Genomic DNA, 27,458 nt, shown 5'->3' with positions numbered 1-27,458 from the left:
AGGTAAGTATAATGAGAGGCTCTGGTATTGAGGAATGAGATGTACTAAAAACAATCACTCTAAGGAAATGATAGGAGGGAAGATGCAGGAGGGATATAACAAATTCTTATTCATGGGGACCCATATTTTCAGTAGGTGGTAGACATTCTTCATAGTTTTCTCTGGGCTATTGCTCAGGCTATATTATATTTAGATCATTTGTCTAGAGTCGGTTTTCAGGAAATTTGATGTTGATTACTGGTTTTCTTTTTCTTTGCTGTACAAACAATAATAAATCAGAAATAATGGAAATCTAAAAATAAAAAGGTAAACACGATTTTTCTCCTCTTGTTCATATGCATGCACAATTTTGCATAATTATAATTATAGTGCTTTCTGTATTTTTCTCTCTGCATTTCTCTTATTGTTCAATGTTGTCCTCATTTTTAGTGGCTTCATCATATTTTACCGTTGTGATGTAGAATCATTTACTTAACTCTCTGTTAGTGACGAACATTTATATTTTTAGGAAGTCTTCATTTTGCATGAAGCACTACTGTTTGTTCATACAGCATCCATTTAGTTCTTTTTCCTTTCTAACAGAACCCCAATTTTGTACAAATATCCACACACACATCTCTTGTGTGACTCAGGGGAAAATGTGTCCATCCCTAACCTCAGGGTGGAGATGGGTTTGACAAAGCTAATTGGCACCTGGCATTCCTTGGGTGAATATCACTGGTCTGGGGTGGCTTAGGGTGATGTAGACAGACAGAAGGGGCTTGCATCCCCCTGTATCATTTGCTAATTATACGACTCTAGGAATATTTTATTACTCTGTGTCTCATTTCCCTCTCTGTAAATTAATTATAATAGCACCAAAACAATGGTTATTTGAAATATAAATAAATGAATATATCTTCAGTTCTAAATTTATTTGTAAATGTATAGCACTGGCATATAGCAAGTATTCAATGTCACTTATATTCTTCAGAGTTCTATCACTTGTATAGTGTAATGTCATCAGAAAATAGCTCAAGATAGGATTTCTTCTATACTAAGCACACATTTTGTGTGTGTGTGTGTGTGTGTGTGTGTTTAGGTGCAAAAGCTGGAGACCTTGAACCATTAAAATTTTACAACTAGGGCCATTAATCATCCATATGACAAATAAGATCCAAAGGTAAAGAAAATTTACTCAAGCCTAACTCTTAGTGACCAGTTTTCACCTATTCTCCAAATTGAATGCTCTTTCTTTTAATATTTTGTATAGATAATACCTTAGTACATTCTTGTTCATCTATCCATCTATTCATTAAAGACTCATTTTTAAAGCACCTACTATGGGCCAGGCATAATTCTAGCTTCTGGGGAACAAAACAGACTGAAATTTATTCTAAATATGATGAGAAGCCATTGACTGGCTTTGTTGGGGGAAAGGCATGACATTAGTCGTATGTAAGAAGAATCACTGCCTGCTCTCTGAGACTGGATTCAAGGAAGATGATGAAGGACACAGGGAGAACAGTTAAGAGACCTGATGAGGGGTGACTGTAGCCTGGAAGAGAATGGTAGCTGGAGAGGAGGTGAGAAGTGCAGGGCTTCAGGATACAGCTTCTTTGTTAAAATTTTAAACTATGTCTATGCTAAGTAAGGAGTGAAAATATGGGTTCTATACCTTTGTCTCCAATGCCAATCTTCTTTTCAGAGGTAACCATTGTTGACAGTTTAGTGTGTATGTATCATCAAACCGTTTCCTATGTCATTTATAAATAATTTCTAAATAATAATTAAAAAAATATATATATATATTTTTGCAATTGATTTTCAGTTTTTCCCCCCTTATTTTATGTTGCTAACTTCTTTCCTGGAACTGAATTAAGAATTAATAATGATTTGGAACTCCTCAGAAACAACCCACCTCACAACCAATCTTTTGTATAATAGTTTATTAAGACAACAAGCAAGTAAACAAATAACATTAGCATAGGTAAGTCTCCCCGTTTTTTCCCCCATTTCATTAGGATAGTGCAGTTTCCCAGGATTTGAATGACTGTTTCATCCCTTTTCTTCTTTTTCTCCATTTTAAACTTCAGGCTGCAAACCAGTAGAGGGCACTGATAACCCTGTAGATACAAGAAGTCTCATGTAAAGATACAAACAAACAAAAAAGTGGAATAGGGTTTTAAGACAGAGATCATAGTACTGTGCAACTTTAGAAATGCAGTTTGGGGTTTTCTTTTTGAAAGTCAAAACTATTTATACTTCTAATGGGTAGGACCTCCCCATCCTGACTTTAGCGCATATGAATGTGGGCTTCTGAAAAATATTTTAATATACACAATAAATGATCTTGGTAGAGGTGAAAAATAGTAATTTAATAATATTTTCTCAACTAATTATAAACTATTTTATTTGATTCAAAATGTTCCCAGACTGAAATCTTTTGAGCTGTGTAAGTTGGTTAGAAAATTGAAGTAGGCTTGGTGAAGAGACGTATTTTTACTCGGTTTATTTTTTCAGATTGTGTGTGTGTGTATGTGTATTCAATGTTTTAAAACAGATTCAGAAGGTTATATCTATACCTGTCATGGGTGTGTAAAGTATCTGTGAATAGAAAATGTAATTTGGAGTCATTATTTGTTCCTGTTGTTAAAAACCCAGACTGATGCATGTTTTGAATTTGGGTTTCTAACAAAATGTAAACAAGCAGAAATATTCTCGAGTTAGTGCATTTGTTTATTCATTTATTGACAGAGAGAACTCAGCCTATGGAATGGCTACAGAAACTTAAGTAGTCAAATAGTAATGTCAAATGATCGAGTCCTAGAAGAATAACATATTTTCTCTAAATCAGAGCCTGTATAGTAAGGAACTCTCTTGGTGTAATCCCAACACTTTGCAACTATGCAAAGTCTTTCAGGATTCTACTTACTACTTCTACTAAAATTATTTACTGTATACACTGCAAATATTTTCTGGACACTCATATTCAAAGGCTGAGCACCACCTTCTATGATAGGTATCCTGGTGTCTTGATAGACTTTTCATAGCCAGGAAGCTCTATATTTTACCTCTGCTGAGTGTTATGGGCAGCCTTCATCAGACACTAGGAGCATCCATTTCAGTGTCTCCACTGAAGTATCATATGGCTTCAAAACAAGAAAAATATAGATTTTCTAAGAAATGTACAAGAGTTCATTTTCAAGATATTTTATGCTTTTGCACGTTGAGGAGTCTGTGGAAATGGTTGGCCTTATGTCACAGAAAGCTGTGTCCTCTTTCACTATGACTAGCTTTGAAGAATCCAAAGTATGTTCCCCCATTCATGAGGACAGTGGGATTGCAGACCCCGTGACACCTGATTCTGGGTCTTAATTTCCCATTCTTTGATGACTGAATGAGCCAAACTGCAACAATGCACACGTTTTTTCTTGGCTTACTTCCTTTATAGTAAAACTGTAACAGGATATGGCAGCTCATGGCTTTCTGCCTCTGGATGGCAGTAACTCCTGCTTAAATGTTCACAACCCTTAATTTCAATATCCTGAAGGAAGGAGTTCCCGTCCTTTGTCAGTTTTCTATCCAAATAAAACACTAATTTTATTTAGTCTGAAAAAAAATATGTGTGTATATATATATATATATATATATATATATATGCATGCATACATATATATCTTAAATTTATATATGTATAAGTTGAAAACTAAGAATAAGCTAAGAATCTGTTTAGTGTTAATAGTTGATAGCATAAATCCCAGGTTAAAAGGAAAATGAGGACGCAAAGAGCTAACCTAAAAAAAAAATTGGCATTTGGATATTTCCATATGTTTATATGTGATTCATTTTCCTTCTTACATAAATTAACAAATGCTGCTGAGCCAACCATATTTCTTACCTCAAGACAACGGGGCACTGCAAAGGCTCTAGGAATATATCCAGGATTTGGGAGTAAGCATGTCTACCACTAAAATTATGTGCTCTGATTAATATAGTCCATCTGGACTTTCTGACTGTGACTGTTCATAGACACAAAGAATTAAAGAGCTTAAACATTAAATAAAGTGAAATGCACACATGTTAAATGTAGTTCACTAAACTCTCCATGCAGCGGCTACTGCAAGGCTGTAAACTGACATCTGGGTTGGGCTGTGGGCTGTAATTTATTGTCTGTATTATTTTTCTGGTCCTCCTCTTACTTGTTCTTTTAAACCCGCTATTCCTTTTCTGAGTCCCTGGTTTTCCTCCTCAGCCCCAGACACCCTTGCACTGCTTGTCCCCTAAGATCTCTATGCTTGAAAGCCTGCTTAGACACTTTTCTAGATCTTGCCCTCTGTGTTGAGGTAGCTTAAGAGCTTCTGCTCCATGTTCAGCTCTATCAGTTGTGTGGCCTCCTGGTGAACCTACACAGCTTCCTTGCTGCGGAAGGAGGATAGATTGGCAAGTAAGAAAGGATGCTGTTAGAAAATCTTCTACATCAGGCACACCTTCTCTTTTTAACAAACATTCCTCTGAGAATTTAAGGTGTTTTGAAAGTGATACATGAAGACCAAAATTTACAGCATAAATTACATTCTTGGGTATGATGTCTTGGGACATCAACTTTTGATGTCTAACTGAAGTGACCTCAGCTTCTGAGGATTTCATGTAACTACCTTCAAACCACTGTTGATTTAGTAGACTTTCCTATGTACTCATGCATGTAATTTTTTTAACTCAGAAAAATGAATGTAATTTTTATGGCTTCTAGATGATAAAATTTTAAAGTAAATATTATTACAATGATAATTTTCTTTGCCTCAGATGATATAGTTTATTTATGAGGACAAGGGCCGGGTTTCCTTTGGGAAAGAATGGAGGATCTTCTCAAAGTAACAATGGACACAGAAATAGCTAGGACAGAAAAAGCCCCAAACCATAGGAGAATACGAACCTTGGTAGAAAAGGCAAGGAAGAAATTCAGAGTCACTAAATCCAGTAGTGTTAGAAGCAGGTATGGAATCTGGTATCAAGTTGACGGGAATAAGGACAAGAGTCCAGCAAATAGGAAGATGAAATGAGAGAAGGTCCCAAGGCTCAGCTTCCTGGGGAGCTTCCTTGTATCCTTTTCTAAGTTGCATATGTAAATCCACGCGTTTGACTTGGTGCCATAACCTGCTTATACACAGAGTGACTCTTATCACTGGCCAAAACAGAGGAGTGACCCTCGGCAGTTCTTGTATGTGGCATCATCTGGCTGGGGGTGATTTCCGGAATGCAGAGATAGCATCAATCTCCAGCTCAGTAAGAACCGATCATGTTACCAATGAAAGGAATGTCATGGTTGGAATCCAATGTTGTGAAGATTTGTGTTGAGCTGGGTCAGTGCCCTTAATATTTTCCACTCTGCCCACTTCTGAAATTTCAGGATACATTTTATTCTTGTCCAGTTTTATTGTGATATAATTGCTGTACAGCACTTTAAAAGGTGTATAGCATAATGACTTGACTTATATACATTGTGAAATGATGACCACAGTAACTTTAGTGAATATTCATCTTCTCATATAGATACAAAATGAAAAAAAAGAATTTCTTATGATGAAAACTCTTAGGGTTACTCCCTTAACTTTCATCTATAACATACAGCCATGTTAACTATATTTATCATATTGTACATGACATCCCTAGTTCTTGTTTGTCTTATAACTGGAATTCTGTACCTTTTGGCTACCTTCATCCAACTCCTCCTTCCCCCACACCACAATTATGATCTCTTTTTCTATGAGTGAGTTTGTTTGTTTTTGAAGTATAATTGACCTACAGCACTATGTTAGGTCCTGGTACGTGGCATAGTGATTTGATATTTCTGTACATTTCAAAATGATCACCACAATAAGTCTAGTTACCATACGTCACCATACAAAGATATACATTGTTATTGGCTATATTCTCCACACTCTACATTTCATCCCTGTGACTCTTTTATTTTGTAACTGGGAGTTTGTAACTCTTCATCTCCCTCACCTATTTCTTTCCTCCCTACCCCTGACAACCACCTGTTTGTTTTCTGTATCTGTAAGTCTGTCTCTCTTTTGTTCATTCACTTGTTTTGGTTTTTAGATTCCACATATAAGTGAAATTATGTAGTATTTGTCTTTTTCTGTCTGACTTATTTTACTTAGGATAATACTCTGTAGGTCCATCCATGTTGTCACATTTGGCAAGATTTCGTTCTTTTTTATGACCGAGTAATATTCCATTGTGTGTGTGTGTGTGTATCACATTTTCTTTATCCATTCATCTACTGATGGACACTTATGTTGCTTCCGTATCTTGGCTATTGTAAATAATGCTGCAGTGAACATAGGGGTGCATATATCTTTTTGAATTAGGGTTTTTGTTTTCTTCATACATATACCCAGCAGTGGAACTGTTGGATTGTATGGTAATTCTATTTTTAGTTCTTTGAGGAATTTCCACTGTTTTCCACAGTGGATGCACCAGTTACATTCCCACCAGCAGTGCACTTTTAGTCTGTATGTGTCTTTAGCTCTGAAGTAAGTCTTTGTAGGCAGCATATATACTGGTCTTGTTTTTGTATCCATTCAGCCACTCTGTGTCTTTTGATTGGAGCATTTAGTCCATTTACATTTAATTATTGATAGGTATGTATTTGTTGCCATTTTGCAAATTGTTTTCATTTTGTTTTTGTAGTTCTTTTTTGTTCCTTCTTTTTTCTCTTCCCTTGTGATTTGATGACTATCTTTAGTGTTATGTTTGGATTTCCTTCTCTTTTGTGTGTGTACATCTGTTATAGATTTTTGGCCTGTGATTATCATTAGGTTTATACATAGCTCTCTCTCCCCCCATATATATATATATATATATGATCATATATATATATATATGATGTTTATACATTGATAATCTCTTAAGTTCAAATGCATTTTAAGAACCCTGAATTTTTTACTCCCCCCCACATTTAATGTTTTTGCCATCATATTTTACATATTTTTCTGTTTTGTGTATCCCTTAACTGCTTATTGTGGATATAGATGATTTTACTACTTTTGTTATTTAACCTTTCTATTAGCTTTGTAGGTGGTTGATCTACTACCTTTATTGCCTTTACCAATGAGATTTTTTCTTTTGTAATTTTTATATTTCAAGTTGTGGTTTTTTCTCTTCCACTTAAAGAAGTCCCTTTAACATTTCTTGTAGAGCCAGTTTAGTGGTGATAAACTCTTTTATCTTTTGCTTGTCTGTAAAACTCTTTATCTCTCCATCACATCTAAATGATAGCTTTACTGGGTAGAGTATTCTTGATTATATGTTTTTTTTCTTTCATCACTTTAAATATATCATGCCACTTCCTTCTGCCCTTCAGAGTTTCCATTCAGCTGACAGTCTTATGGGAGTTCCTTTGTACATAACTGGTAGTTTTTCCCTGCTGCTTTTAATATTCTCTCTTTATCTTTAATTTTTGCCGTTTTAATAACAATGTGTCTTGGTGTAGACCTCTTTGGGTTGATCTTACCTGGGATTTTCTGTGCTTCTTGGACCTGGATGTGTTTCCTTTCCCAGGTTAGGGAAGTTTTCAGCTATTATGTCTTCAAATATGTTCTCTGCCCCTTTCTCTCTCTCTTCTCCTTCTGGGACCCCTATAATGTGAATGTTTGTATGCTCAATGTTGTCCCAGAGGTCTCTTAAATTGACCTAATTTTTTATAGCTCTTTTTTTTTTTTTTTTCTGTTCATCTTGAGTGATTTTCATTACTCTGTCTTCTAGTTTGCTGATCTGTTCCTCTGTATCATCTAATCTACTGTTGATTCCTTCTAGTGTACTTTTTATTTCAGTTACTGTACTCATCAGTTCTGTTTGATTTGTCTTTATATTTTCTAACTCTTTGTTAAACTTCTTACTCTGTTATTCCATTCTTCTCCCAAGTTTGTTTAGCATCTTTTTGATCATTACCTTGAACTCTTTATCAGGTAAATTACTTATCTCTACTTCACTTAGATCTTCTTCTGGGGTTTTATCTTGTTCCTTCATTTCAAAAATACTACTCTGTTGCCTCATTTTGACTGTTTTCTCTGGTTTTATTTCTATGTATTAGGTAGGTTAATTGCATTTCTTGATCTTGGAGGAGTAGCCTTATGTAGAAGACGTCCTATGGGGCCCAGCAGCACACTCCCCACTGGTGACCAGAGCTAAATTCTCTAGGGGTGCCCCCTATGTGGGCTGCATGGGCCCTTCTATTGTGGTGGGCTGACTACCGTGGGTACACTGGCAGGCATGAGTGGCTCCTGGCCTAGTTGGTTGCCAGGCCCCACCTAGTGCAGAGGCTGTCAGCCATTGGTGAGCAAAGCTGGGTCCTGGGGTGGCTGGCTGTGGTCCAGAGGTCCCAGAGCTGGTGTCAGCCTGCTGGTGGGTGGGATCAGGTCATGGGGTGACTGGATTTGGGGGCCTGGGGGTCCTGAAACTGGTGCTGACCTGCTGGTAGGTATAGCTGGGTCCCAGGGTGGCTGCCTGAGGGCACAGGGTCCTGTAGCTGGTGCTGGCCTGCTGGTGGGTGCATCTGGGTCCTAGGTCTGCTGGCTGAGGGGCCCAAGGTATCTTAGAGCTGATGTCCCCTCTCTGGTGGGCATGGCCAGGACCCAGGGGGATAGTGCCTGCCCACTGGTGGGTGAAGCCAGACCTGGAGCTAGTGCTGGTCCATTGGTGGGCAAGACCGGGTCCTGATACTCCAATGGGTGGGGCTGGGTCCTGGGGTGCCTGGGGTGCTCATGGGGGTCTATGGGTGCCGCCAGCCTACTGGCGAATGGAGCTGTGCCCCATGAAGCTAACTGCTTGGCCTGGGGGGAGCACCAGGACTGGTGCTGACTGGCTGGTGAGTGGGGTTAGGTCCTGGTGCTAATAAGCTAGAAGGAAGATTCCAAAATGTCACTTGCCAGCCGTAGTATTCTTGTGGTAGAACAAACTCCCCAAAATAGCTATACCAGCATCTGTGTCCCCCAGGGTAAGTCTCAGTTGCCTTCTACCTCTCTGGGAGACTCTCCAAGATCAGCAGGTGGGTCTGACCCAGGTTCCTTTCACATTACTCTTTCTGTCCCAAGTCTCAAAGTGTATGAGGTTTTGTTTGCACCCTTTATGAGTGATGTCTCTATTTCCCACAGGCTCTGGGACTCCTGAAAGCAAGCCTTGCTGGCCTTCAAAGCCAAAGTTTCTGGGGGCTCATCTTCCTGGTGCCAGACCTCTGGTCTGGGGAGTCTGATGTGGGCTTGGGCCCCTTGCTCCCTGGGGAGATTGTGATTATCCTCTCCTTTGCGGGTCACCCACTCAGGGGTGTGGGTCTTGACTGTACTGCATCTCTGTCTCTCTTACCTGTCTCATTGTGGTTTCTTCTTTATATCTTTAGCTGTAGATGATCTTTTCTGCTAGTCTTCATGTCATTCTCATCAATAGTTGTTCTGTAAATAGTTGTTATTTTGGTGTGCCCATGGGAGGAGGTGAGCTCAGGTCTTCTTACTCTGCCATCTTCTATGTGATACCTTTTAAAAATGTCTGAAGAGTGTTTTTAATTCAGTGGAATTCTTCTAAGTTCTACCTGGGCCCTTCCTCCCAGGGTGCTCCCTTGATTGGTTTCTGTGGTTTTCATTCTCTTGCTTTGTGTCTAGATATCCATTCAATAAATATTTATTGACTCCCTAAAAAATGCTAAGCATTGTGATAGATGATAGGCATACAACGGTGAAGAAATAGATACAGACCCTTTCATCATGACATTTATAGTTTGTGGAGGGATGCAGACACACACACACACAAAGAAATTTCAAATCAGAGGGATGAGGGCTGGATGGGAGTGTACATGGTGCTATGGAACCCCTAGCAGTATCATCCAACATAGATTTTGGTGGTGGTGGTGGAAAGGTCAGGGAAGGTTTATTGAAGGAAGTGATGCCTACACTGATATCTGTTGTCTGTAGTCAAAGTGGTCAAAGCCAGCCAGAAAAAATACAAAAAAAAAAAGTCAAATCCAGCTAGGTCAGGGAGGATAGCTATTTGGGCAGGCAAATCAACACATTGAAAGGCCCAGAAATGAAAAATAGATAAAATGGATTATGCTTGCTGAGTCCTCCAGAATGCGGATGCCAAGATAGGAGTAGATATGAAACGGATTTATTGAGGGAAATTACTGTGTAGGATAAAGAGGAGAGGAAGCAGGAGTCATGGGGAAGAGTCTCAGAGCTTGATGCAAACCTAACGATTGTGAGAGTAAAGAGGAAGAAGGACAGAGCTGGAGAAGCTCCAACTGCATTGCAGCTCTGGGGCCATCTTGACCGGGTCTGTGGGGGCTCCAGAGCACAAGTACTTGTTGGAAGAGTCCTAGAGTCCCAATAGGGGACAGAAATGGTCAGGATCCAGCACTCGCCGCCCAGCCACCTGCTGTGCTCAGTCGTTGGATGGAAGCAGCCCTGGGAGAGTGGGGCTTTAGTGAATGCTGTGGTGGACCCCTCAGGTTTAGCACTGGAGGCTGTGAACCAACTAGAAACTCTCCTTGCAGCAAATTCCATCTTGAAGGTAGAGCTGAGTAGCTACCCCATAGCTGCCTCAGTACACCCTTCCCACAGCAACATGTCCAAGGCCCTATTCAGCCATGGAGGAGTACCTCTTCTCCCGAGGGGGGAGACAGAGAGAGGGAGGTTACTGTGGAGAAAAGCAGCCTCCACCACTGTAGTTGGTCTCAGGGCTGTGCTGGGTTTTCATCGTCTCCCTTGGCTGTTAGCCATTCCAAATTCTCCCTGACTCAGCCATCACCTCTGCAGGTCTTGGTGCTTTGCTTTATCGTGTAATCCTCACTATCATTCCTGAGGGGCTGAACCCCTGGTATTCATAACCTTCTTAGGTCAGGGCTGTTGCACATTCACAGTTCGAACTGGGCAAAGAGTGGCTCATCCTAAGTGAGCCAAGTGGGTCACTTGGATTCCACCTGTGTTCTTCAGTTCAACAACTGTGTGAAAAAAGCCCCGTGTTCTGATGGTGATCAAAATTGAATATCTCTGCCGCAATGATGACTCCTCCTCTTGCCCGCTGGTCTTTGCGTGCAGCAAGCCCAGAGTGCACTGGGGCAACCATGATTTGTTGTTCAGTGGGATTCATGGTATGTCCCTTGGCAAGAGTGTGTTCCTTTGGGAACCAGGACTTCTAGCCTGGAGTTGCAGTTGTGAGAATCATAAAGTCTCTCAATGGGTCATTAGGAGTGAGGATAATTAAGGCTGCTCCTGCTTCTACTCCTTGGTTCCCTGACTCATGTATCCTTCCTATTAGAAGTAGCACCGTATTGAGGTTCTGTAATGAAGTGTGTATTCCTACAGAGTATTGCTTCTAAGGTGGCACTTCAGTCCCATTTTCAAGACAGTTCCAGTACTGTATGAGGGTGGCTGCTTTTGGATGGTGCAGTAAATGATTTGACAAGATAACCTCATGGTCTTGAGTCTACTCTTCTTCACTGTTCAGTGAATCTCCTGCTAGATGCTGTGTTGCATGGGATCCCATAGCTGGGGATCAGGGACTCTGTAAGCATTCAAATTGTGGTGCTGGCTGAGGTTCTCTGGGCAGAAAAGGCAAAAACATACCCAGGAGAGGTATCTGTCCCTCTGAATACTGACCACTAGCCCTTTCAGGATGGAAGGGACCCAATGTAGTCAACTGGCCACCAACAGACCAGCTGATCTTCTTAGGCAAGAGTGTCATATTGGGGGTGGACTGTTGGTCTATATGGTTAGCAGGTTGGGCATTCAGAGATCAATTGATCAGCAGCTAGATCAATCTTAGGAGGTGTAGGTCCATGCTGTTGGACCCATGCATAGCCTCCACCTCTCCTAACATGGCTGTTCCTGTCATTTGCCCTTGTTAGTTTTGGGGTTGCCAGTTATGATGACTAGATAGTATCAGTGGGGTGAGTTGTTTTCTTAGTTCTTTACTGCCTCTCCCCTGGTGTATGATTTCTGGTGGACATTAAGATGTGATACAAAAATCTTCACACTTTGATTGCATTTCCATGTGCCACACCCACATCTTCCATTTCTTCTTTCTACATCCTTGATCAGATAATCAGATTATTGGCTACTGCCCAGAAGCTGCATATATACTAACCTGACCCACTTTTGCTTCCACACAGCATGGATGACCAGATATACCACTTTCTATTCCACCCACTAAGAAGAATCCCCCTCTTTACTCTCCTTCAAGGCCACCATGAGTGTGGCTAGAATGAAGTCATTATCTGTTTTTGGCTTCTACTCACATACTTGGCCAATCACCATGTGAACAAAAGTTGTTCCCCCCTTCCCCCCATTCCTCCATTGGCTTGTCTTATGGGATGCCCATACAGTTTTTGGTGTGAGCTGAGGGAAGAGCACTGGTGCAACTTCAGGATGTGACTTGGGCGATTGGACTAACTGCTTGTGCTCTCTGGCCCTACTTGGGCTTGATTTCAGATGCAACATTTCTATCCTACAATGTACTGATTCTGGTTCCAGCCATTTCCATGACTGTTTGTGCCTGGCAGAATTTGGGCCAAAATGGCTGGGCTTTTAATACTTCCACTTAGCCTAGGCACAAGCTGTAGGTTGCTTAAGGAAAGTTGTAACCTCAGGTGAGGTGGCTCTCTGCTGACTGATCTCCCAAGAAGAAAGGACATTCCAAGCTAAGCTATTAGAATAGGTAAAGCTGTGGTGGTGTGGGAAAGCATGGCATTTTCCGGTGACTACAGATGTTTATATGTTACTAGAGCACAGAGTACAAGGCAGAGAGCTGCTGGAGGACTTGTGCGTGCAAAGCTAGAGAGCTTGAAATAATGATGTTGATTGAGATTTTTATTGAGTTTTTTAATTGAGTGATTGCTATATGCCTTGTGTTTTATTTATAATATTCTCATTTATCCCTGAAGGTGCCAAGGTATTATTATTGACAGTTTACAATTCAGGAACAAGGCTCAAAGAGAACAACTAATGCCCAAGATCACGCATTTAATACATGGAAAATCCAGGATTTGAACTTATTTTTGCGGCTAAATCCCATTTGTATCACAAAGACATTCATTAACTACTGAAAACATGAGATTACATGGTCAGATATTCAACTTAGATGAATCTATGGAGAAAAATACGGGAATGGATCATATATTAGAGATAGGAAGATGGGACAAGAGGCCAGTGAAAGTCTAGGTGAGAGATGACACAGGTCTGGCCAAAGGTGGTGAGAGTGCAGGTGGAAAAGAAGAGGTAGAGTTGAAAACATTTATGAAGTAAAATTATCAAGACATTGAGAATGACTGAAAGCAGAGGTTTCAGAGGGTAGGGAATCATTACCTCCAGATTTCTGCTTTAGGGGCATTATGGATGGAGGTGCTGTCAACAGACACTATACTTTTGCATATAATCATCTTTCTGTAGGTGTGTCTCCTCCACTAGAATGTGGTCAGAGACTGTTAATAATTTCTGTATTCCAGCACTTAGCATAGCACCTGACTCAATCCACACATGTGGATAGGCATGGCATTTACTGATAATAGTTTAATCACCACTATCATGGTGTGAAATTTTTAATTGAATCAGTATTATTCAAGGATAATGAGCTGATTGAGGAATACAAAAGACATTGATGTCTTTATCATAATTTTTATTTTGCAGAAGTGTAATTTCTCTTTAGTGAGGATTCCTATATTTAACTTTTTTCTGGCATATCTACTTTTAAAATCATTTTAAAAGAAAAGCTCATTTCTGGAAAATAATTTTTACAAAGTTAGAAGACATGAATTAAACTTGATGAATATTTTTAATTTAGAACTCAACCAGGCAGTGGATAAAGTTAATGGGGCAAGGTTATGACACTTTGGTACACCAGGGTCTTGGTATAACAGGCCTGTCACTGTCTGTTCACCGATATAAAGGGCCTTTCACTGCTCTTTTACCATCAGTTGCCTTCTAAATAAAAAAAACTTTAGGTTCTCTTAAAATTTCAGTAATTGAACCCTTAAATTCCATTTGTCCTACAATAAATTCTGCTCTTTAGAGAGATATTAGTATATTTTTATCACTCAAAGGTCTAGGTTTGTAAAGCCATTTAACTAGCACAGGCACCTGTAATTGTAACAGGAGAATTTTAAACTGATCAGTAAACATTGTCCACTTGTGTTATCCAGACAGCCTCGTGGGAGAGGTGTGGAGTGTGAAGTAAGATCCAGTTTGAACCTACCTTGGTTAGTTACTGTTCAGGTAGCAAAGTCCGTCACATAGCTTCTCCAGGACTCAGTTTTCTAAAATGAAGATAATTACACCTTGCAGGACTGTTACCACGATTATAGCTAATGAAGATAACATACCTGGCATGCAACGGGTACTCAATAACAGGAATTGTTATTGTTGTTATTAATTACTAGTGGTCCAAGTGCAGGTTACAAGTTCTATGTGTCAGGAGCTCTCTGAATTCCTCCCATTCACTCTTCAGCCCTGCTAAAGTATGTAAATTACACTTTAATTCTAGTATAAGTGCAACTGTGATGGTAAGTACAGTGGGTCCTAGAAACATGTCCATGTTACCTTCAGACAATCTAAAAGTCAACCCCTGATTTGATCGGGAGTTTTCTCGAAGAACTGTGAGAAAAACCTTGAAGTGCATTGTCTGTTGTGTTTTTATTTGCTGAAACCTAATGGAAGACTTGCCATTTGGGGATTGCCTGCATCAGTGCTTCCTTCCATTAGCAAGGAGAGGTGAAAGTTGACTGTAATTAGCTGTAATTAGCTACTGATCTTTTTGGACAACCAGAAAATCTGGTTTTTCCCCCAGACATGAAAAGGGCACTCAGAAAGGATAGAACTTCTGTAGTGGTTAATTTTGAAGCAGAGGATAGTGACTCTTCCAAAAGCAGCGCTTTTTACCGTTGTTGGTTCTGTATCTGTTTTTAGCATATTTATTAAGATGTATCATAGTCTAGTGGGAAAAAAAGAACAAAACACTGAGGAATTTCCAAATGGATGTATAGTGCCACATGTAAAACACTGAGGCTAATTGAATTGAATGGCTTTGAGCCCCTGGAAGTCACAAAGTGACAAGGTTGCTTGACAGCTAGTGAGCGATTATTTCCCGTCCCACTGATTAATTTGGTCAATTAGTGGCAAATAGGAATGTCACAACTGGAAAGGGTAATGAGAGTCATTATAAATGTAGAAGTAAAATTGAGGGCAACCTTGTCACAAAAGGGATCTGCTTTGGCTAGCTTAAGTGCTGATGGGACCAATGGTTTATTCCTGTTTCTGTTCTTCCATGGAGACTGAATCTTACTTCAACTAGAACTTCTAGAAAATCAAAGTGGACCCACAGCAGCATTTTCTTCTAACGTTCACGGAGAAAACTGTTTTCAGAGTGGCATTTAAAAACTTCATCTGATATTTTTAAAAATTATTGTCCTCAAATTAAAACCTGCAGTTACATTTTAGGACAAGTCAGGTAGATTCAAGTCTGAACACCTCAAATGCCGAGCATAACTATGACTTCTCAATTGGGGAATGCTAAGTGATGGCTTAGAACTGCGCACTGTAGTTGTTTTCTGTGGCTGCTATGAAAAATTGCTGTAAAGTAGGTGACTTAACACGACAGAAATGTATTCCTTCTCAGTTCTGGAGGCCAGGAGTCCAAAATCAAGGTGTCTGCAGGGGTGGTTCCTTGCAGAGGCTCTGAGGGAGAGTCTGCTCCCTGCCTCTCTCTCAGCTCCCAGTGGCTGTGGCAATGCTCGCATTCCTGGGCACAGATGCATCCCTCCAACCTCTGCTCCGTCTTTGCAGGTTCTCTCTGTGTGTCTCCTTTCCTTCTCTTCCAAGGTCAGTTGTCATTGGATTTAGTGCTTACCTTAATCCAGGATAAGATTATCTTGAGGTCCTTAATTACATCTGCAAAGACCTTTTTTTCCCAAATAAGGTCCACATTTAAAGGGTTCAGGTAGACATATCTTTGGGGGAACCACCATTCAACCCACTACACGCATCTTTACAGTGAACAACTTCCAGTCTGATCACGCCCAAGAGTGAAACTGAAAGGTTCTGGGAAGTAGGGAGGATGCTGTGTCTGTAAAGGCAAGAAGTTAGGGTCTTTGTACAGTAAGTCCCCTACATATGAACGAGTTCCATTCCGAGAGTGCGTTTGGAAGTCCAGTTTGTTGCTAAGTTCAACAAAGTTAGCCTGGATACCCAACTAACACGATTGGCTATAAAGTACTGTACTGTAATAGCTTTATAATACTTTTCACAAGACTAATGCATAAAAAACAAACACAAAAATAAAGAAAACATTTTTAATCTTACAGTACAGTCCCTTGAAAAGTACAGTAGTCCAGCACAACAGCTGGCATACAGGGGCTGGCATCGAGTGAACAGGCAAGAAGAGTTACTGACTGGAGGAGGGAGACGGTAGAGCTGAAGGATCCTCAGCAATAGGAGATGGAGGGCAAGCTGCAATTTCACTCATGCCTGACGTTGGTGGCACAGGTTCTGGTTCCTTGCTGGATTCAGTTCTCTCCATCCTCTTTAAAAAATGATCGAGGGATGTCTGGGTAGTAGCACGTTCACATCTTTGAAAGTTCGCATCTTGAAGGTTCATATGTAAGGTACTTCCTGTACTATGACTTCAGCTCATTATGGCTGTGGGCCACCTGTGCCTACCAGACCCAGGACGATCAGCCTACAGACCAGCAGCTCTGCATCCGACGGCTGCTCCCTCAACCCCTGTTTTCCTGTTCTTTTCTGCTCTGACCCACTGGCCTAATCGTCATTAACAGCTTCTGGTCATAGGGTGTACGCTTCTGATGTTTCTCCTCCTCCTTGTCTGTGGTCTGAATCTGAAATTTGCTCTAATCTTGCCATGACCCCAGAAGACAACATCCAGCCTAGCATCAGGCAGCCCTCAGCCCTCAGAGTGTTGCTACACCTCTCTGTCGTCCAAATTCGTCACTAAGCATTTTGGAAATGGGTGAGCATTATTGAGAGTATCTTCCCTCGTTTTACACATTGCTGTGAGGTGTCTAATTTGCATAACCCATCCCATCACTGCATCAGATGCTATAGCTTCCTGCCTCCCAGCATGATACTCTTACCTAAAACCTCCTCACATTCTGTTTTTCTAATGTTTTTATAATATCTTTTCTCCAAACAGTCTGCTCACACCAGGTGGTACACTGTCATGGAGATGTCTTTATTTGGAAGAATGAAATCACATTCTTGGGAAAGATTATTTTTTCTCTGAGTTCAGCTCTTACGTTCCTGTGCCTACTCTGAGCATGTCTGGCTGGGGCATCTCTTGCACTTGTCTTGTGCGTGGCTTCCTGATGTTGCTGTATCTCATTGGACTGTCTATTGCTGCCAACTACCTTTCCCCCAAATGACAAAGCCCACTCTTGCTTAAACTCTTTGGTGGTCCTGTGATGACCATAAGAGAAAATTAAAAAGTTTTTCATGTGGAATAAGGTCCGACTCTAGCCTGCCCCTTTGGCTCTGTTTTTTCCATGATGTGAGCAGAGGCACAACGAACGAGCTCCTCCCCAGGCCACAAGCACGTTACTCCCTCGGGTTTTTGCTCAAACTGGTCCCTATGTGTGACATGTGCTGCCTCCGTCTTCTCCTTGAAGGACCTTATTAGTCCTTCAAGACCCATCGCATAGGTCACCCTTTCTCTGACCCCTTCTCTCACTCCTTGGGGCAGTAGTCTCTCCTCCCTCAGCACCGTATTTGTGCCTATATTATATCAAGTATGAAGTCGTATTAATAAATTATGGGTGGTCGTCCATTCAAAGACATGCTTGAGTACACTCGCTACATCAGGAATGGTGCACTGAAGTTACCTGAACATTCTAACGTCTTTCAGTAGTCAATGAGCCCCGTGGAGAAACTGATGGAGTCTGACTCTGGGGCCTCACACAGTGACTACAAATTCTAAATAAGTACTTGGTGAATAGGTGAGTGAATAAATATGCAAATGAAGAGAGAGAGTGAATGTCCCTGAAGGTTACTTTGGTCAATTCAGATACATTCTGCAGCTGTAGATGTCCAGGTCAACTTCTTATGATTCTTTACACTCAAACATATCATTTGCTTAATATTATAAAACTAAGCTGGTATTCTAAGAGAAGCTACCTATTTGAAGCATAACTAACTGCTTGAGAATGAAGGGAAGAGTATTAGCTTTTCGTCAGAAGTGATATCAATTCTTTTACCTTCAGCCTGTCTTGAGATCAATCTCTGTCTGCACATAAATTCCCTCTAAAAAGCAAAAACAGTGTCGGCTGGGCTCTTCAGTATTTCCCGGGGTGACTTGTCAACGTGACACATTATATACATTACGTCAGTGTGCCTTACTGTCAACCTCGGATTTATCTGCTCTGTCCTCATGCATCATCCCTGGCAGAAAGGTAGCACAGCCTGCAAGTGTGTACTGGGGTGTTTTGTGACAAATACAAGGGCATTGAAGACACATACCTTAGGTTGACACGGAATACCCGATTCAGAGTTTCATTATCACTAAAGTAAAAGGGAAGGGGAGGTGAGCAGGAAGGGGAAAGGTAATTCACAGCCTGGATGGCATATTGGGCTTTCATGTTCTGCTTTATGGCAAGGCCAGCCTTTGAAGGCAACATTCTTCACTGGAACACACTTGATTTTGACACCGCACCTTGATGGATGCACGGCGAGAGCCACGAGTGCCCTGTTTCTCTGCCATCTATGTGGCTAGAATGAATAGTAAGTTGTCCATTTTTATGGCTCACACTTTATTAAGAAAAGGTCTTTACTCATGCAAAGCAATGAAAGTAGAATCCCAGAAACACCAGACACCTGTCCCTCACTGACCTCATCGAGATAGTTAACAGGGTTTTAAAATATGACTGGGCTTGTGCACCATTCTCAGAGTCCTTCAGTTACATATCTGGAAACATGTACTACCTAGAGTGTGGTCTATACTCAGGTGGACGAAGTTGGTTCTCATGTAGTGTACAGTTTTGGTTTCTTTTTTTTTTTTTAACATTTGCTTTAATGAATGGAAAATATTTGATGTGTTAAAAGATAGGATATAAAAGGAAAGAAGACCCATGTTAAAAACAACTGGATTAAGAGTTGGCAGATGTTTATACACTAGATTTATGATGCTGGGCAAGTTACTTTACCTCTTTTTGCCAAGTTTCCCTATCTGTAAAATGACAGGGTTGGATACCGTCATAATAGCCCACCTGTATATAGCGTTTATTCTTTTCCTGGCACTGTTCTAAGAGCTTTTCATATAATTTGTTGAATGCTCAGAGCATTCCTATGGAGTAGGATCTATTATCAATTCTCTTTTTTTATAGCTGGAGAGAGAGAGAGGAAGGGGAAGAGAAGTAGCTTGTTCAAAGTCACACAGCTAGTAAGGGACAGAACTGAAATTTACACTGGGGGATTCTGGCCTTAGGACCTATGTTCTTAATCCCTATCCTATACTCCTTTGAGCACTTCAGTGACTGTATTTTCACTGTTGTGTAGGAAGGGAAAATGTTATCTAAAAACTAGTACTTAATTTTGTATAAAATTCATTTTCTTGCCCAGAATTAGTAGGAAGTATACATTCATACACCAAGCCAGTATGAATCTGTGTCTAAAGTCTTTCATGAAACACTTTCTTGAAACTACGATGCATCATTGCAACAGAGAGGACAAAAATAGGACAATGTGGCTGAACAGTCTCATCTCTAGTTAATCTTACAAAGAATTTCCATTTCTTAATGATTTTGGACTGATTCAGTCACAGTAGAAAAAATATTTTCTAGAGGTACTGATCATGAAGATTGAATGGAAAGCATAGAATGCCCACATATCTCTTGCATGTCAGTGTCTCTTGTATGGATTCTGTGGAAAAAAATAAAAGCATATGTTTGGCTATGTTACCAAGAGCTGCACTTGGTCTGGCGTGGAGAGGATTCTAGAGTTATCTACTCATGAGGATAATTGGGTGCTAAGAATGTGGCCACTGTGAAAACTTTAAAGTGATAGAAAAAATGTTACTCGCTGGTAGAATTTTTCTGAGCAAGCAGTGCTGTCTAGTAAGAAGTTTGTAACATAAGGACTCAAAAATCCAGATCTTCAATCCAGGATCCACCAGTTCATTGCTTCATGATCCTGGAAAAAGAAACATTTTATCCCTCAGGTTAGTCATCCATAAAAATGTGGTTAATAATAACTTATCTTAAACATCTTTATAATTAGTATGTGAGCATATTTTGTACACTGTAAGTTATTGCTGTGATTGTCATCACGTGTTCATCAGGCACCACCCGTGAAAGTGTGACACCCCCTTTTCCAGTGTTGAGCTTCACACTCTTTTTCTGTATCTTAAGGCTCATGTGATAGTTTCCAGGTTTTTAATATTCTGATTAGAGACATGGTTTTAACAAACAACATATGCCCTAATAGAAGAGGGAACAAAATGAAATTAGGAAAAGGCTAATAGAAAAAAAATCAGAGGAATGAGAGAGTGGAGCGATCATCTTTTGATATTTCTAGCCTGTTCGATTCTATGATATTTTGGTGATACCACTTGGCCTGCATGTGGTTCCAATGAGGCTGTCAATCACAGGTTCTACCCCCCACAGGAGGGTGGCCTTGTGAACCAGACACGGCCAATTGTTTTGTCCGTTGACCAAATGAATCAGAGTCCTTCCCTGGAATTCTATTGACCCCTAAAGAGAAAAGCTGTCTCTTCACTTTTGGATCAATAGATGGGACAAGATAAACATGGGACTCTCTGTGGCTGTGTCCACACCACACCCCTCCACCACACTACAAAAGAAATTTATCCGTGGTAGGGAGGAATGAGGCAGACACACAACAGAGACAGGGGATGCAGAAAGCCTTCACAGACAACAAGGTTCTGATGTGGGACCAGTTGTCCCTGCAGCCCAGCCTACCTCTAATCTCCCCCCCTCATCCATAGACATTTATCGAGTGCCTACTAGATCAAGGGCCAAACACTATTTAGGTTTTTGGGATTCAAAAGAGTTAAAAGCACTTACCTCATGGGATTTACAATCTAGCAGGGAGAGGCAGACCATAAACATGATAATTAAGTAAATTACATCATGTGTTAGCTGGTGATAATCCTTTGGGGGTGGGGGGAATAGAGGAAGGTAAAGAAATTAGCAAGGCTGGGGGAAGCTTTCAATTTAAATAAGAGTCAAGGTTGGTGTTTCAGCAAATACTCGAAATACTTGAAAGGGGATGGAGTGAGCCAAGCAGGCATCTGGGGGAAGAGTGGTCCAGGGAGATGAAATAGCAAGTGCCACAACCAGCAGTGAGAGTGTGCCCGGTGTGGCTGGAATGGATTGAGGGGAGAATTGAAAGAGAGGAGGTCAGAGAGGCAAAAGGGGGATAGATCCAGATGATGTGGGGCCATGCAGCCCTTGGGAGAGTTTTGTTTTTATCTTTGTGAAATGTGAAACCATTGTGAGGTTTTGAGTGGCAGAGTGAAATGATCCGGCTTATACATTTAAAGGATTTCTCGAGAAGGACTATGAAGGTGAACAACAGTGGAAGTAAAAAAACTAATAAGGAAGTTATTACAATAATTCAGGGAAGGCATAATTACTGGTGACTCGGACACGGTTGTGAGAAGTGGTTGGATGACGGATCTGAATGCAGGGCCAGCAGCATTTCCCCAGGGATTGGATGGAAAAGGAAGGAAGGAAAGGGAAGGATCAATGATGATATCATGTTTTTCCCCTGAGCAACTAGCAAGTGGTATTGCTATCAGCTGAGGTGAGGAAGGCTGTGGGAACAGGAGTTTGGTTTTGGACATGCTAAGAGTAAGGCATCTGTTAGATACGTGAGTGGCTATGATGGTAAGGAATTGGATATCTGACTCTGGAGTTAGGAGAATGAGTCTCTGAGAGGAATGAATTTGGCATTTGATGACATGAAAATGGATGAGCTTGCCAAAGCAATACATGTAGGGAGAGAGGACAGGAGAACAGAGTCCTGGGGTAATCCAAATTAAGAGGTCATGGAGCTGCAGATTTCCTCTGAGAAGGAGTGAGCTGTGAAGTAGGAGGCAAGTGACAACAGTGGCTCAGAGAGGATGGAATAATCAGCTGTCACGTGGGCCAGTGTGGAAGCCACTGTTGACCTTGACCTAAGACATTTCCTGGAAGTGGTTTCAATGAAGTAGCCAGAGCAAAAGGTTGACTAAAGTGTACCTAAGAGATCATGGGAGGAGAGGGAGGCAAAGAGTGAGGATGGACAACTTTGTTGTAGATTTTTGCTGCAAAGGGAAACAAATAAGTCATCATTTGGCTGGTGACAAGGATTCAATATGAAAAAATTTCTTTTGTTTACTTTTTAAGACAAAAGAAATCATAGAATATTTTTAGGTCCATGGGGATGATCTAGAAGAAAGAAAAATTGGTGATACACGAGTGAGAAGGAAGAATTGCTGGATCTAGTTCCTTAAGCAAGAGAGAGAAGGATGGAATTGAGGGCATAAGCACAGAATGGTCTTATAAGGAAATATATAGTTCATCTCTAGTTTTATAAGAAAATAGATAGTAACAGGAAGGAGGGCAGAGTCTAGGGCAACAGATGCTGTTATGGTTTAGATATAGGAGTTTGCACTGTAGGGAAATTCTCTTCAGTATTACTTGAGCCAACAAATTTGACTTATGCCAGTTCTACTAGTTCCAGATATAATCAAGAGTCTCTTGAGAGAACAAGCAAGGGAAGTTAAATAATTTCCCCAAGGTTATAGAGTTCATGGTACAGCACAGTGTTAATGGAGTGGCAGTGGATTTAGCTGGATCTTGGAGCTTACTTTGAACCCCAAGTCTAACCTTACTTGAGCCTGTAAAGAGCTTCTTATTCATCATTCTTACAGTTGTTTGATGAGTGACTAACAGGCATTGCATGGTAAAAAGGAAACGTGACAACATCAGTGAAGGAGAGCTACTTGGTGCATTGCTACGTTATAGTAGGATTCCCTTAGGTCAGAAATATCTAGGGAGACTTCTTTAAAGAGTGACACCTAAGCCATACACAAAAATAAACTCAAAATGGATTAGACACCTAAATGTAAGGCCGGACACTATAAATCTCTTAGAGGAAAACATAGGAAGAACATTCTTTGACATAAATCACAGTAAGATCTTTTTTGATCCACCTCCTAGAGTAATGGAAATAAAAACAAAAATAAACAAATGGGACCTAATGAAACTTAAAAGCTTTTGCACAGTAAAGGAAACTGCAAACAAGATGAAAAGACAACCCTCAGAATGGGAGAAAATATTTGCAAACAAATCAACAGACAAAGGATTAATCTCCAAAATATTTAAACAAAACATGCAGCTCAATATTAAAAAAACAAACAACCCAATCCAAAAATGGGCAGAAGACCTAAATAGACATTTCTCCAAAGACTATATACAGATGGCCAACAAACACATGAAAGGATGCTCAACATCATTTATTAGAGAAATACAAATCAAAACTACAATGAGGTATCACCTCACATCAGTTAGAATGGGCGTCATCAGAAAATCTACAAACAACAAATGCTGGAGAGGGTGTGGAGAAAAGGGAACTCTCTTGCACTGTTGGTGGGAATGTAAATGGATACAGCCACTATGGAGAACTGTATGGAGGTTCCTTAAAGAACTAAAAATAGAATTATCATATGACCCAGCAATCCCACTACTGGGCATATACCCAGAGAAAACCGTAATTCAAAAAGACACATGCACCGCATGTGTTCATCGCAGCACTATTTACAATAGCCAGGTCATGGAAGCAACCTAAATGCCCATCAACAGACGAATGGATAAAGAAGTTGTGGTACATATATACGATGGAATATTACTCAGCCATAAAAAGGAATGAAATTGGGTCATTTGTAGAGATGTGGATGGATCTAGAGACTGTCATACAGAGAGAAGTAAGTCAGAAAGAGAAAAACAAATATTGGATATTAATGCATATATGTGGAACCTAGAAAAATGGTACAGATGAACCAGTTTGCAGGGCAGAAATAGAGACACAGATGTAGAGAACAAACGTATGGACACCAAGGGGGGAAAGTGAGGGGGAGGTGGTGGTGGTGGGATGAATTTGGAGATTGGGATTGGCATGTATACACTAATCTGTCTAAAATAACTAATAAGAACCTGCTGTATAAAAAAATAAAAATAGATTTCAAAAAAAGAATAGATTTGAAGAAAAATATTGATTATAAACAATAGTAATACATGCAACAAAAACTGTGACTATTGTAGGCAAATAACAGAAGTTTGCTGAGTACTGCCTTATCGCCTAACTAGTCTGGGACATTAGCCAAGTTAAAATCAACAAGTGTTATAAACCACTTTATGTTGTTCTTGTCAGATTTCACCACCAGGGCGATAGATGGTCTGTGTTTGGAATGTATACACAGCTTGTGTAGAAAGGTTTGAATCAGCTTACAGCTTAAACCAACCCAAACAAGCCAAGTGGAGACTGAGTCCAGGTATGAACTCTGGAAGAGTGGACACCATCATGCTTCGAGAGTTACAGATCACTATCTACAACTTGGTCCTGAACTCGTGGCAAACATTCCTGGCAGCAAATGCAAAAACAATAAACGTTGTGTTCAACCATTAAAAAAAAAAAAGACACCTAAGCTGAGACTGAAAGGACGGGGAGGGATTAAGAAGGAAAAGGAGGGGCAGGGAAGCATTTGAGGCATTAAAAACAATATTGGCCATTGTGTGAAGGTGTAGTGAAGACCAGAGGACTGGGAAGAGACTCCAGAGGAACTTGACATGCGATGATCATCGAACACAGATGAAGCCAGATCACGGGGCTTCTAACTGGTATTTAAATACTACTGGTATTTAAATACAAGTAGTTAATATATAAAATAGATAACCAACAAGGACCTACTGTATAGCACAGGGAATTATACTTAATATTTTGTAATAACCTATAAAGGAAAAGTATCTGAAAAAATATATATGTATAAATAAATCAATTTTCTGTACATTTGAAACTAACACAACATTGTAAATCAACTATACTTCAATCAATCAATACAAGTAGTTAGTGTCATGAGTACAAATACTGGGTGGGATGAGTGCATATTAATTTTGATTTTTTTACCTTTTAAAATTTAATTTTTTTATACAGCAGGTTCTTATTAGTCATCAGTTTTATACACATCAGTGTATACATGTCAATCCCAATCACCCAATTCATCACACCACCACCCCCACCCTGCCCGTGGCTTTCCCCGCTTGATGTCCATAAGTTTGTTCTCTACATCTGTGTCTCTATTTCTGCCCTGCAAACCAGTTCATCTGTACCATTTTTCTGGGTTCCACATATATGCGTTAATATACAATATTTGTTTTTCTCTTTCTGACTTACTTCTCTCTGTACGACAGTCTCTAGATCCATCCATGTCTCAACAAATGACCCAGTTTCATTCCTTTTTATGGCTGAGTAATATTCCATTGTATATATGTACAACATCTTCTTTATCCATTCGTCTGTTGATGGGCATTTAGGTTGCTTCCATGACCTGGCTATTGTAAATAGTGCTGCAATGAACATTGGGGTGCATGTGTCTTTTTGAATTATGGTTTTCTCTGGGTATATGCCCAGTAGTGGGATTGCTGGATCATATGGTAATTCTATTTTTAGTTTTTTAAGGAACCTCTAAACTGTTCTCCATAGTAGCTGTATCCATTTACATTCCCATCAACAGTGCAAGAGGGTTCCCTGTTCTCCACACCCACTCCAGCATTTGTTGTTTTGAGATTTTCTGATAATGCCCATTCTAACTGATGTGAGGTGATACCTCATTGTAGTTTTGATTTGCTTTTCTCTAATAATTAGTGATGTTGAGTAGCATTTCATGTGCTTCTTGACCATCTGTATGTCTTCTTTGGAGAAATGTCTATTTAGGTCTTCTGCCCATTTTTGGATTGGGTTGTTTGTTTTTTTAATATTGAGCTGCATGTTGTTTATATATTTTGGAGATTAATCCTTTGTCCATTGATTCGTTTGAAAATATTTTCTCCCATTCTGAGGGTTGTCTTTTCGTCTTGTTTATGGTTTCCTTTGCTGTGCAAAAGCTTTTAAGTTTCATTAGGTCCCATTTGTTTATTTTTGTTTTTATTTCCATTGCTCTAGGAGGTCTTGCTGTGATTTATGTCAAAGAGGGTTCTTCTGAAGTTTTCCTCTAAGAGTTTTATAGTGTCCGGTCTTACATTTAGGCCTCTAATCCATTTCAAGTTTATTTTTGTGTGTGGTGTTAGGGAGTGTTCTAATTTCATTCTTTTACATGTAGCTGTCCAGTTTTCCCAGCACCACTTATTGAAGAGACTGTCTTTTCTCCCTTGTATATCCTTGCCTCCTCTGTCATAGATTAGTTGACCATAGGTGCGTGGGTTTATCTCTGGGCTTTCTATCTTGTTCCATTGATGTATGTTTCTGTTTTTGTGCCAGTACCATATTGTCTTCATTACTGTAGCTTTGTGGTAGAGTCTGAAGTCAGGGAGTCTGATTGCTCCAGCTCCGTTTTTTTCCCTCAAGACTGCTTTGGCTATTTGGGGTCTTTTCTGTCTCTATACAAATTTTAAGATTTTTTTGTTCTAGTTCCGTAAAAAATGCCATTGGTAATTTGATAGGGATTGCATTGAATCTGTAGAATGCCTTCAGAAGTATAGTCATTTTCACAATATTGCTTCTTCTAATCCAAAAACATGGTATATCTCTCGATCTGTTGTTATCATCTTTAATTTCTTTCATGAGTGTCTTACAGTTTTCTGCATACAGGTCTTTTGTCTCCCTAGGTAGGTTTATTCCTAGGTATTTTATTGTTTTTGTTGCAGTGGTAAATGGGAGTGTTTCCTTAATTTCTCTTTCAGATTTTTCATCATTAGTGTATAGGAATGCAAGAGATTTCTGTGCACTTATTTTGTATCCTGAAACTTTACGAAATTCATTGATTAGCTCTAGTGGTTTTCTGGTGGCACCTTTAGGATTCTCTATGTATAATATCATGTCATCTGAAAACAGTGACAGTTTTACTTCTTCTTTTCCAATTTGTATTCGTTTCATTTTCTTCTCTGATTGCCGTGGCTAGGACTTCCAAAACTATGTTGAATAATAGTAGTGAGTGTGGACATCCTTGTCTTGTTCCTGATCTTAGAGGAAATGATTTCAGATTTTCACCATTGAGAATGATGTTTGCTGTGGGTTTGTCGTATATGGCCTTTATTATGTTGAGGTAGGTTCCCTCTATGCTCACTTTCTGGAGAATTTTTATCAGAAATGGGTGTTGAATTTTGCCAGTAGCTTTTTCTGCATCTATTGAGATGATCATATGGTTTTTATTCTTCAGTTTGTTAATATGGTGTATCACATTGATTGATTTGCATATATTGAAGAATCCTC

Source organism: Phocoena phocoena, chromosome 1, assembly GCF_963924675.1.
Source record: "Phocoena phocoena chromosome 1, mPhoPho1.1, whole genome shotgun sequence".
NCBI classification, from domain to species: Eukaryota; Metazoa; Chordata; class Mammalia; order Artiodactyla; family Phocoenidae; genus Phocoena; species Phocoena phocoena.
Note: the sequence above shows the minus strand (reverse complement) of the source record.